Source organism: Lissotriton helveticus, chromosome 12 (genome assembly GCF_964261635.1).
Source record: "Lissotriton helveticus chromosome 12, aLisHel1.1, whole genome shotgun sequence".
NCBI classification, from domain to species: domain Eukaryota; kingdom Metazoa; phylum Chordata; class Amphibia; order Caudata; family Salamandridae; genus Lissotriton; species Lissotriton helveticus.
In genome coordinates this window covers 430,916,253-430,930,157 of record NC_136073.1, presented here as the reverse complement: position 1 = coordinate 430,930,157, position 13,905 = coordinate 430,916,253, and the positions used below count along the sequence as shown (strand labels likewise).

At 46.9% G+C, this 13,905-nt stretch overlaps 1 pseudogene; it reads right to left on the bottom strand.

Annotated features, from left to right (window-relative positions):
• Positions 1-405: 405 nt before the first annotated feature.
• Positions 406-1,057, bottom strand: LOC144799020 (mediator of RNA polymerase II transcription subunit 18 pseudogene; annotated as a pseudogene).
• Positions 1,058-13,905: the final 12,848 nt, after the last annotated feature.

Sequence of the window (13,905 nt, the reverse complement as noted above, 5' to 3'; positions counted from 1 at the left end):
CCTTCTGACTCCCTTCATTATTTTCAATATTCTTTAGAAGGCTAAAGCTGGATTTAGTCATTGGTGGTTTTTAATCATTCACAAGGTTCCAGAACACTCCACTGAGGTACTCTACAATCAATTGACTAACCCTGTGTCACAATTGGCCCCTCCCCCCTAAAATCCACGTAATTCCCCTATACTCTTGTCATTGCTCCGTTTGACATTTATTGTTCCGCTATCAACTTTCTTCACACGACTCGTACCATAATATGATTTGTGTTCCAAAAGCCTCTCCGCCCAAGGCGTGCGCCATTTTCCCCCACCTCACATCTTGTATTGTTCCCATCCCCACAGTGTGATTCCATTGCAAATGGTATCCACCCTTCAGTGAGGATACCCTCTTCCTTAGCACCTCCACTCACATTACTCTTTTTGGGTCATCTTCTCGAGTTGAACAAGAGGTTTCAGCTGCTCTGCGAAGTTACCCATCTCATCTGAGATGACATCTTGCCCAGCTGGGGCCACTACACTTACTTCCACCAGATAGGAGAGGGACAGTGCCTCAATGCTGTCTGTGCTCCCTGGAACTAGCAAGTGGAAGATCTTGTACACTACAAGCTTCATGCTGCCCCGCTGGAAGATATGCCCCTGGGCCACAAATTCATGATCCAGGTGGAAGCCCATCTCCAGCAATAACTCTGTCAAGTTGTCTGATGTGGCAATGTCCACACAGTTGCGCACCAGTGCATGCCGGCTCTTGTCCCCCATTTCAGGCTGACCCAGATAGCGGAGGTGCCAGGGCATACTGGGTTTATCCATGGAGCGCCTTGCCCGCAGAACTAAAGGACTGCCCTGCCGGCCCTTAATTTCATGGTCTTGAAAAGTTTCAGGCTCCATGTTGTGACAGAGGCCGCGAAGTCGGTGCAGGAGGCTCTCAAGGCTTTGATCCAAGATGCTTCCTTGTAGTAAATATTCTATCATGTTAATGGTACCTCCAGATACTGGCATCACACTTACAGGGGGGGCCTCCATAGTGTATATGCCTTAAGACTAAATTCTGATTCCTTACTAAGTGGTCCTGTTGTCTTTTATGCAGATTTTGCTCGGACGTTTTCGGTGGCAGCCTAGTTACAAACCTTTCTACCAATACACTTCCAGGCGAGGAATAAGGACAGACTAATGAGGAACTCATCCCTCCTTTGGGACACAAGCAGCGTTGATGGTGAATGGTTCTTTTCAGTCCTTTTTGAACAGCTTCCAGTTCAGGGAGCTAGGCTGTGAAGCTCCCCTTCTATGCATGGGCTCCAGTATCTCAATCCACAGCTATGAGGCTTCTTCCTTCAAAGCTGTTTTGGGCAACGCTTTAGCTGTGGGTGAAATAATGACTGCCACTTTTATTAAAACATCTGGGGTCGGTCTCTATGAAAGGTCTATGAAAAGGTGCCAGAGCTTAAAAAAAAAAGTTCTTATGCATTGGTAGTTAGTTCCGTTGCATTCAGTGGTCAGAAACAGAAGTATGACGAGGGAGCTTGAGTATCAGTAATGCTGCTGCAATCTGAACTACCTGCAGTCTGCTGATTAAGTATTTAGGTAAACCTTTTTTTATTTTGTTAATATGAACTGCAAGCACACCATTTTCGTATGCAAACAGTACAAGGGGTCATGCATAGAAATCATCACATACGAAAATTGCAACATGAAGTGAATATTATTGCACAGCAGTAAGGCTCATAGGTACGTGGCCACACAAATTAGAGTAGGCTGTCCAAAAACACACTAGGGCGACAGGAACTCGAATATAAAGGAAAGGTGAAGGCCTAAAGCATCATGTAGTGTCAAATAAAGAGGAAGTTATACATAGAATGACATGCATCGAAAACCTGAAGACAGCAGTGGAGGGACAATGCAAGTATTTAGGTAAATCTTTTTTTTTTAAAGCTTTATTTTTCAGTGTTATACATTCATGATCAAAATATATAGCATATTGCGGCACATAGCATTGGCACCAACAGAAATAAATACATTGTGATATGAGCGACATGTAACAAACCATGACATTAGTGGACAATGGAACGTGGGGGAAAAGCGAAGGCAGAACACAAATTATTCCACAGGGCACTCGCAATACAAGGAACTATCTGCTTCCCTCAGCACCCCCTGATACAAACAGAGATGAAGTATGAGTGACAGCCAATAAAAACATTCGAAACCATGGGTGCTCACTGCTTCCCCATGCTCCTAGCCAACCCCCTCAGGAACGATACTATTAGCAATCTGAGAGTCATATTTAGTGCGTTTGTTGGAGATGTATGTTTTGTACGATCCCCAAATATCCACAGGTCGCGAGGAGCTAGGAACTAATGTGGAGTATTCCTTGCAATTTATATTGCAAAACGCTAAGCTGCGAAGCCATGACTGCAGTGAAGGGACCCTTCTGCTACCCCATAGTAATACCACCTCACGCTTGGCCAACAGAAAACCAAGCACAGCTAATTTCCTGACCTTCTTAGGAAAGTTAACCATATACCCCAACAGTGTAATCTCAGGAGTTGGGATCAGTGTCATGGAGAGTATGTCCCCTAGTGTGACATGCACCTGAGCCCAGAATTGCTGTACTTTAGGACACATCCAGGAGAGATGGGCAAAATCGGCAAATGGAGCTGAGCATTTCTGGAAGTGGTGGGGTCTAGTAGGGTCTATCTAGTGGGACCATGCGGGGGTTTGGTACATTCTACGGAGAAACTTAAAGTGAAGCAGCTTATGCCTGCTATTCAGGGACACCTCCCTAGTTGCCCTGCAGCACTGTTCCCACTGGTCATCAGTAATAGGCCTACCTAAATCAATCTCACAAGCCTTGCGTGTTTTAGCATCAGAGGACGGCCAGGACATCACACATTGTTTGTACAGTTTGGAGATCAAATGTTCGCTTGTGGGACACTCAATAATTAAGGTAAAGGTGGGGCCGGCTCAGGAGCAGCCGGAAATTAAGGGAATGTGGCCCGCAACATGGAATACATACGTTTCAGTACAAAGGTGTCCATAAAAGAGTGTTCACTGAATCGAGCTTCCTCCGATACCGAGAAAACATGATCATCTGGAAACAGGTCACCTATTGTGCGGATTTGAAATTTCTCAAGTGTGCGCTGAATCAAGACCTCACCCATTATGGGGATCAATGAAAGATTTGGTAGAGGCAACGCCGGAGAATACAATTGGACTAGGCCCAACAGTCTTCACAACCTGTCCCATGCCCAGCAAGTGGTGGATACCGTCTGGATGTCCAAGGGTCTCTGGGGATGTCCGTAGGTAGAATGGCACAAAGTTTCTGTGGGAGTACTAGGTCAGCGTCCGGTTTCAAATAGGGGACAGGTGTGTTAGGATCAATTCTATGCAACACCGTAAACAGAGTCCGCAAATTGAGAGATGTGGATCTGTGAGGCACGAAACCTGATTGGGCTGGAGAAATGATGGATTCCATTATTAAAGATAACCGGATTGCTATTACCTTTGCCCTTATTTTATAGTAAAGGTTTCGCAGGGATAACAGCCTATAGGAGCCACAGAGTTTGGGGTCTTTACCCGGTTTGGGGAGAAGGATGATGACCGCTTCCCTGAACGTTGAGGAAGGATACCCACTTCTAGCGCTTCAGCATACACCTCCACCAGTCACAGAAATATTATATCCTTATACGGTTTATAAAAATCCGCAGAGAATCCGTCGAGACCGGGAGCAGAGGAGCCCCGCAACGCCTCAATTGCCTCAAAAATGCTCTCCTGGGATATGGGAATGGACAGGAAATCCTGCATATATTGTTCTAGGTAAACCAGCACGATTTCCGCAATGTATTCCCCTTGCTCTTGAATGTCCCCAGTGTATAATGTTTTATAATAAGAAAGAAACGTGTCGCATATGTCTGGGGTGGAGTGTAACAACGTGTCGTCCGGGCCTATGAGTTTAGTGATGTAGGCTTTATCACATGGGGGCGGAGTGTGTGTGCAAGAATCTTACCGGGTCGTTTGCCCTCCCCATATCGTCTAGCGACATGCTGTTTGTTAAGGAATAATAGCTCTCTTTCTGCGGCCTCTCTAAATTCGAGCAGCAAAGCTAATTGCCAGGCGTCCCCAGCCTCCGATGCAGTTTCCAATAAATCCCGATCTAAAGCAGTGATATCTGTCTCAATGCGGCTTAAAGTGGAACGAAGATCTCTCAGGACCCCTGCATTCTTGGCAATACAGACAGCTCTGATATAGGCCTTAAACCCTTCCCAGAGCACAGCACAGGTGTCCACCGACCCAGTGTTAATTTCGAAGTAATCCTCAATAGCTTCTCCTAGTTCCTCATGAAAAACCTGATCTAGAAGAGCTTTCCCAGGGAAGTGCCACTGTCTCTCATATCCTCCAGGTCTGGGAACGTTAATCTTAAGCATGACCGGAGAGTGGTCTGAAAACGTGTGTGGTAGGGTAACCAACCCACCCGCCCATCGAGCAACCCCCAGGGAAACCAACCAGTAATCTATTCTAGTCCAGGTGTTGTGAAACCCAGAATAATGCGTCTAGGCTGCGAGGTGCGGGTGTTGTTTGTTTTCAATGTCTATTAAAGAGAAGTGCCCACAAATGTCTTGAAGCGCACGGCGCGAGCGGGGTTTAGTGTCAGGTGAGGAGGAAGTGCTATCCCTTGTAGGATCTAACAATAAGTTGAAATCCCCTCCCATTATCAGTAATCATGGGTCCAATGCCAATAGTCGCACCTGTAACTCATGATAGAAGTCAGGGGAATCCACATTAGGACCATAAACACAGACCAGTGAAACCTTATGTCCCATCAATGAGCCAGTCACAATCAACGTCCGGCCCTCCCCATCCCCCACCATCCTCTGTAGAGAGGAAGGAACTCCTCTATGTATAAATATGGCTACCCCCCTTGCATAGCTACTGTAATTGGAAAAATATGGATGGGAACCCCAGCTCGCCACCACAGGAGAATCTTCATATTTGGACAAGTGGGTCTCCTGCATGAAGACGATATCAATATTTTGCCTTGCAATGTAATTGAGAACCTGCCTTCGTTATCGAGTATTGTTCAGACCCCTAACATTCCAGGAAATCATAGAGAGCCCAGAAGGACCGGGCTTCCAGCCTAACTGTACCATTGGAGAGCTATCACAACAAACTCACAGCAAGGCTAATCGAACCAGTGCCATATACCAGTAACCTGCGCAATGTTTGCTAAAGCTCCATGAAAAATAAGCAAGTGTTCCCCCCCACCCACCAACCAGCCTCACACCAACCCCTGTGAGGCAGAACCCAACTCCACTAACCAAATGACGGTGCAATATAAACGACCATATCAATGCAGAAATCAAATTTACACACCATAAACTTGGCATAATTAGTAAAGAAAACGTGGTTTTCACTATGAGGCGCAGCAACGCCACGCCGGTCGGGCATTACTGAATGTTGCTGTAACAATCAGGATAGAATTATACACATATTACAAACACAGCAGCACACAAATGATAAGTGCAATAACTGATCAACCAGTCCCGGGATTAGAGAAGAGCTCTATGCTGGCCTCCGACCCACTTTGAGGAGGGGAGGTGGCACGTGGGGTGGTCGTCACTCTGTTGTGTTTTTTTTTATAAGCTTGACAAAACTCCAGCGCCTCTGCCGGCGACTCAAAGATGCGGAATCTGCCGTCAACATCTACTTTCAACCTCGCCGGGTAAAGCATGCCGTATCTAAGACCCAGGTTTTTCAGGGTGGCCTTGACTCCATTGAATTTGTGTCTCGCCTCTTGAACCATGATAGTGAAGTCAGGGAAAAAGGACAACTTACTCCCCTGCCACTGGACCTCCCCATGGTCTCGAGCATAGCGGAAGGCCACGTCTCTGTCCCTGAAGTGCATGCGTCTGGCAAAAATGGGTCTCGGAGGCTGACCTGGTTTAGGACGAGGGCCCAACGACCTGTGAGCACGCTCCACCACAAAACCCTGAGTGAAAGCCTCCCTACCAAACAACTCCATTAATAGTTGCTCCACGAAAATATCCATGCGACCGGTAGTGGCAGTCACCGGCACGCCAATAAGACGGATGTTGTTCTGTCAACTGGGGGCCTCCAAATCCTCGTTCTTAATCGCCACTTCCTTAAGAATCCTTTCCACCCTCTCCAGCCGTTTCTGCGATTCCGCCGCTCCTTCTTCAATATCTGAGACCCCCGCCTCCACCACATCTAACCGCCGGGCATGCGCCTGAACTTTTGCACCCATGTCAACCAATTTCTTGTCTAGTGCATCGAATCTATCATCCAGCGCCCTGAAACCAGCTCTCATCTCTTTAAGCATAGTAAGGGAGGCAGGGTCGTCTGTATCGTTGGAGCCTTGCGCCCTATCCGCCATGTCAGAAGGGTCGTCTGAGCTGGAGCCAGGGACCTTTTCAAATTGCAGCATGCGCTGCTTAGGATGTTTTCTTCCCATACGTCAGGGAAAGCAATTGTACCCCTAGACGCAATCGGAGCAAAGCTGAGGTCGCAAAGCAGGAAGGCCGGAGGAGAGCAGAGACTTCGTTTGAGATCACCCCAAGAGAAAAGCCTCACAGTGCAGCATCCCAGTGCGCGCCAGCCGAGCAGATCACATGTAGCAACACTGGCCAAGTGGTAGAATGATGGGAATGCCCCCAAAGGCGAGAGTCCAGCAGATCAGGCCAGGCCGCCCACCCAGAGAAGAGCGCGAGGGAGAGCGTATGCTGCTCTGTCCGCAAGTGAAGACACAATGGCAAATATGGAGTGATCAAGGAATCACCAGCAAGCAGCAGGGTCAGAGCGCAAATCTTAGGCCCACTCTCAGTGCGGCATTAGCAGCGTCTCAGTCCCAGAAGAGATCGTATCCTTTATAGCCACCAGCGGATATGGGAAACCCAATCAAGCAGGGTCCGACTGTGCCCAGAAACGCTGCAGGCCCCGGGGAGGCAGCCGTGGTCCACCTCGATAGGCGGCCCTCACCACCTGCAAACTCGTGCCCAGGAGAGGGAGGGAAGCCGGCTCGCCCGATGAGGTCTAGTGCTCACGCGGCCAAAAATAAGGCCCCCTCACTAGCCCGCCTCAACCCCGCCAGGAACACGCACGCTGAGGCCCGGCGCAGAAGTGCCCACGAGGCCTAGAGAGCCCCGCGACCGCCACGCACACGGCAGAACCCAGCACACAGCCGTAGCGGGGAGACGGGGGGAGGGTGGCCAGTCAGGCGGGGTGTGGGGAAGCCAAAACCGGCACCAGGCGCCCACCAGGGCCGTGCTCACCGGATAAATCCAGGGCAGCTCCCCATCCAGTGATTCCGTGGTCTGGAAGGCCACCAGGCCCGCGCCCGAGTCCAACGCGAGTTCTAGGAAAAGCTGCACTGCGAGCCGATCCGGGCATCAAACTGCTCCGCTGGGCCTCCCGGGCAGGATGGAAAGGTGTGTGCTGGTCCAAATAGCTCCTACATCAGGAACCACAGGCTGTATCGGCGCCCGGCTGGCGGAGCTTCAAGCACGGGTGGCCATCTTGGTCGCCTGCGGGGCCACGCCCCCCAGGGGCGTTATAGTTAGTTGGACATTTCACTTGTACAAAACCATAGAAATTCCCCTGTTATAGATAGTTCAGCTAACTATAACTCGTGCGCCCGCAATGCACTGCTGATGATGTTACATATTACATCACTCATGACATGGTCAGTGACATCACTCATGACATCACTGATCACATCTCAAATGACATCACTGATGACATCATCCTTGTGCTAGAGTGGCAGACCTCCTCTCACCCTAATATAACCTTTGATACACACACTCAAAAATAGAAACTAACATTTTCAAAACAATGGACATACCAATACCAGTTACAACCTATTCAGTAATTCCAAGATCTACACACACATCCACTCATTCACCAACAGTCCTATATAGTCACTCATACATGTACTCACTCATCATATGTACTCATATTCCTATACATCCTGTTACACACCACCACTCATCCATAGAGTTACTCACACACATAGTCACAAATGCAAACAAAGTATCAAACATCCATTTACTTACATATACAGTTATACACACCACCACACTTACTTCTACAGAAACTTAAACACACTTACTCTCTTAAACAATCACTTAAAGAAACACATACTTATTTATACAGGAACTCTTCCAATTTCTCACTTTCACATATACTAAATTATATACACCAATACTCACATATACTAGTTTAAAACATATGTAGTTACTCATAAAGATACTATTGAGACACCCATACACACACTCATCCACCCATACAGTCCTGCACACATGCTGTCTTCAACACATACAAACAGTGAGTCACTCATTCATGCATCTATGCACTAAGTAATACCCCCCACCGAACCATACAGACACTCAGACACTCATACTGATACTCAAAAAACCAACTAATAACACGTATATACACTCATGCAGCTACTCACCAACCCATGCAGCCACTTATACACAAAGTGAGAGACTGATACAGATATTTACATATTTAAACATTACTTACTAACCCATGCATTCACTAAGATACACTTAATCAATCAGTTATACAATCAATTTTTCAAAAACAATCATCCATTTAGACACTTTTATACCCATTTATTCATCCATCGACCTTGAGATATACATATATAAAACATATTTAATTTTCAGAAAAACACACATTCACTGGATGATGTCATCAGTGATGTCATTTGAGATGTCATCAGTGATGTCATGAGTGATGTTACTGACCATGTCATGAGTGATGTAATATGTGATGTCATCAGCAATGCATTGCGGACGCACCAGCTATAGTTAGCTGAACTAACTATAACGGGGGAATTTCTATGGTTTTGTATGAGTGAAATGTCCAACTAACTATAACGGCAGTTTTTTAAATGCTAATTTCTAACTATAACGAGCCTGAAACCTATGGTTTTTGCAGTGAATTTATATATATATATGTATATATATATATATATATATATATATATATATATATATATATATATATATATATATATATATATATATACACAGAGGATTTAAGAAACATAGAGAAATCTTGCTATATACCAGTAACGGCCCACTCACTGTAATTCCGAAATTACATTTTATTTATGGATTCTTATGTGCAGGAATCTTTTATTTTGGGATGCTGGGCACATACACTGAAGTGCAGCAAAAAGGTGAACGAGCCCACTCCATGCTCAGGCCCACTCCATGCTCTAAAGCAAGGTAAGTCAGCTCATTGGGAAAAGTGCCATAAAGAGTAAACTGCAATTTCGAAACTTTAACATCCACAAAGTGCCAATTGTTTTGTAATGAACATTAGAGTAAAACCTATCTTTTTATAGCCTTTCTTTTTTAAAATTCTTCCTGTGATTGCCAGGAAATGTCATTCTTAACTATGTAATGACTACAAACAGACTGCTTCAGTGCAATATGCATTATGTTAACATATCAAGATCACACTCCTCGCGTAAATTTGTGGATTTTAGGCTCATTCCTGATTTCACTCCTCCTGTTTCTCAATAAGGTGTCACAAGAGTGATAGGAAAAGGACCAAAGCTGGAAACTAGAAGATTGCTTAGCGCTGAGGTGAAGGAGGCATGACTGCTCGGCCTTCGAGCTGAATGAACCCATAAGGGCTCTTGACACAACCAACTGGATTTAATAATAACAAATGAGCCGCAGTCGCTGCAACTGAGCATGAATAATCAGTGCAGTGCTGTGCACCAAGCAAATTACACCAAAAAAGAAATCGACAGGCTATTACACTGTAATAGAGTCGAGCTGCCATGGCTTCAGCTGAGTGAAGCTTTAGAGCCTCTTAAAAGGGAGGATTTGAGCAGCTTCAACCTGCCGAAAGGTAGGTTGGACTAGTTAAGCAGGGCATTTCTGAACTTACCTGCAGTGGTGGGGAGCCGTGAGGGAAACGGCCAGGGCAATCTCTTCACCATTCCAGCCGTGAGGGGAACGGCAAGCGCAAGGGAGACACAGGGACTCTCCTACATTGCCCAGCAGCCCCGGGACCTGGCGCGCTCGTGACGCTCCCGCTGCGCCTGGAGGCGCCTCAAGACCGCGGAGCGCCGAGCGGGCCTGGGGGGCATTTCTGAACTTACCTGCAGTGGTGGGGAGCCGTGAGGGAAACGGCCAGGGCAATCTCTTCACCATTCCAGCCGTGAGGGGAACGGCAAGCGCAAGGGAGACACAGGGACTCTCCTACATTGCCCAGCAGCCCCGGGACCTGGCGCGCTCGTGACGCTCCCGCTGCGCCTGGAGGCGCCTCAAGACCGCGGAGCGCCGAGCGGGCCTGGGGGGCATTTCTGAACTTACCTGCAGTGGTGGGGAGCCGTGAGGGAAACGGCCAGGGCAATCTCTTCACCATTCCAGCCGTGAGGGGAACGGCAAGCGCAAGGGAGACACAGGGACTCTCCTACATTGCCCAGCAGCCCCGGGACCTGGCGCGCTCGTGACGCTCCCGCTGCGCCTGGAGGCGCCTCAAGACCGCGGAGCGCCGAGCGGGCCTGGGGGGCATTTCTGAACTTACCTGCAGTGGTGGGGAGCCGTGAGGGAAACGGCCAGGGCAATCTCTTCACCATTCCAGCCGTGAGGGGAACGGCAAGCGCAAGGGAGACACAGGGACTCTCCTACATTGCCCAGCAGCCCCGGGACCTGGCGCGCTCGTGACGCTCCCGCTGCGCCTGGAGGCGCCTCAAGACCGCGGAACACCTCCCGCCCCGCGGGACGCGCGCGGGACGGCGCCGGGCTAAGCCCGGGCAAAGGGCGGGCCCTCTGTGGCCCTCAGAGGCCAGAGGAGGACGGGACGGGCCACTACACTTGGTTGTACTACAGGAGGAGGTAAAATCAGATGTTAACCTTTCCCCCTCTGTTGTTTTGATTTGTACATTGTTCCTATCGGTATCCTGTTTCCCAACCACGATGTCAATCTGGGAAGAATTGAATGCCATGTGCGGTACAAACTATGCCCAGGATTTATTAACTCCCCCCATAGTTGTCAGAGACAATGAATTAATAAATTTCACACCTCCCGCATCCCCCGAACCAACTTTCTGTAGCCCCCATTTCTCCGCCCCAAACCCTGTTTCACAAACTTCGGATAAAGTGGAGACTCGACCAAACGACCCCGTATCCTCCCTTCATTTGACCCTGCTGGCCCAAATCGAACGAATGTTAAACAGTGCTCTATCACCACTGGTCGCAAAAATTTATGATCTGGGGGAGAGGCTGACCAGGATCGAAAACACTGTAATAAGGTCCCTCCCACCAAATGCCAACACGATGATATCCACATCCTCCACCCTTACTAACGTTCATGAAAGGCCTATGAATAATGCTTCTACCATACTTCCCACTTGTGACCCCCCTCCTATACCACCCATCCTAAGTGGTAGCAACGCTCCTCTTAATACCACTCATAGACTCCTGGAAAGAAGGCATCAATTGGACCTACCCCCGGAAGCCGCGCCATACGTTACCGTGCTCTCTGGGGTCCCTGAACTCACCCCGGGTAAACGTGAACTACAGCAGGACCTAATGAATAAAGCCATTTTTTGGCTTAAAAACCATAGACCTTTACCATCTGTTTTAGACGGCGGGATATTGAGCGTCAGGAGGGTGGGGTGGCTTGGTTCCCTGCCCAAAAATGTTCCAGGAGATCTGATTCTAATTAAGTTTAAGGACAGAAACATTGCTCCCTTTTTACGTTCTACCCAACACAAGGTTGGAGATGGCTCCATCCGTATCTGGGATCTGCATGACTTTTATCCCGGCCCCGGTGTACCAAATTACTATCATACCTGATGACAAAGGAGGATTCTGTGTATTTTGGATTGGGATCTTGAATAGTTTCATTCGTCAAACTGCCTTAGCTTGTCCTAAACAGTTTGTTTTTTCCTTTAATTATGTTTTGATTTGCTGGATTGGTTCTCTGTATGTTTGCATCTTTTCTCTGCTTGCTTTTATGGTTTTAAATTCAAAAGCCGAATAAAGCTTATTTTGAAACTTTGACTAGTTAAGCTTGCAATACAGCTGTGGTAGAAGTCTGACCTAGCATCTGTTTTGTTTGTTCATCGTTTTCCTGACAGCACTGTGGAGTGGTCATAACTACAGTATATTATCTTTCATGGAAACTGTGCAACTTATGGAACCTAGTTACCATAGTACAAAGTTGCTATTTACGTTCTCGTTTAGGGTTACCTGCATTGATTTGGTGTGATTTTTTTATTATTAGTATTTATATCCTGAACTGATAATCTGATCAATCACTTTTCCAGGGTCCGATTTTGTGGCATGATTCTTTGTCCATCAATGTGGTAAGCCTCTCACTGTGTAGCTAGCACCTTATTTTGGAATCAACTCCTGATGTATATTTGTCCATTTAGTTGATATACTGTTTTAAATATAATTTGGAGATGTATTTGTTTACTTAACATTTCTAATGGTCACTGTGACGGGTTACCCAGATCTCTGCATGTCCATTTGGTTTTGCATGTGAATTTAGATGAATGTACACGCTGTTTTCATGGTTTTAATTTATTGGTGTTGTACTTCACTGTTGATGTCCTTGTTTTATTACGTTGGTGAGCCCCTTGACGCTAGTTTAATCCAGTGTTTGTTGCACTTTGCAAATAAAATAAATACAAATACAATGCATGAAGGCTGTCACACTTCCCGATGGAAATGCTGATACAGTTCCTTTGTCAGTTGAACTTTTAATCCCCAACAGAGCTTGGAGAGCTTGGATTACACTAAAGAAGCTCACTACTGACAAACATTGACCAAGCCAATAGGCCTGGCACTGGCCACCAGCCTTTTGATTTTGGGAATGATTGTTTTGTCACGGTTTTTTGCAAAAATGTATTGTTGGGAAAACCGGGTCTTTGTCAAGCTAAAAAAAAAAAATATTGGCTAAAGACAAAAATATTGTTTGGTCTCAAAAACAGCACATTTCCAAAGTAGTCCTTGGCATTTAAGTGAACTACTTTCTGTGTGTATACGTTCCTTCTGTAAGGGCAGAATGCTATCACTCACAGGGAAGTTTGCCAATGGCTGAAGTTGGCTAGCCATTGTCCTGTGTTGTAGGCTGTAGTGGGCAGAAGAAAACGATGGGCCTCATCTACAAGAAAATGACGCAGCCTGGCGCATCAAGCCATTTAGGTGTGCCGTGCTGCATCACTTTCAAAGCTCAGGGATGCATATTATCAACAACAATACGATGCACCCCTGTGCTTTCCCCTGTTCTTGCGCATAATTTACTGCCATGCACCAGTGCAGGCACCTTTGCGTCATTTTACAAGGGTGCCTGAGCTGCAGGGATGGTTGTTTCTGTGCAGGAAGGGACACCTTCCTTCACAAAAACAATAATTAGTGGCATTTTCCTCTTTCTGCCATGCTGCAGAATGCAGCACGCATAGAAAGAGGAAAAACGAGGAGTAATAAAAGTATTTCTCCTTGTTGCCCCATTCCTACGCCTCCTGTGGGGAGGCATAGGATTCTGACACATCCCCAGTTTTACAAAATGTGGCAAATCTGGGACTGCTTCAAGTTCCATGGATGTTGCATGGGAACAGCCTCAGCAACACCCATGGAATGCCCCTTTCACGCAGAGTAATGCGTGAAAGGGGTTCATATTTACAAGGCCATGAAAAGTCACACAGGGTGACTTTACGTGGCTTTGTAAACACGGGCAAGCCATTGCGCCGCCGGTGTATCAAAAAAAGTGACACACCTTCGGCGCAATGGGATTGTAAATAAGCGGCTATGAATGGTACAATAGCAAATCAATTATTGAATAGATCTGCCTGAAACCCCCAATAAGTATATTATTCAGGCAATTTTAGTACATTTAATAGCTCTTGGCTAACCTTAGACCTAAAAAGAA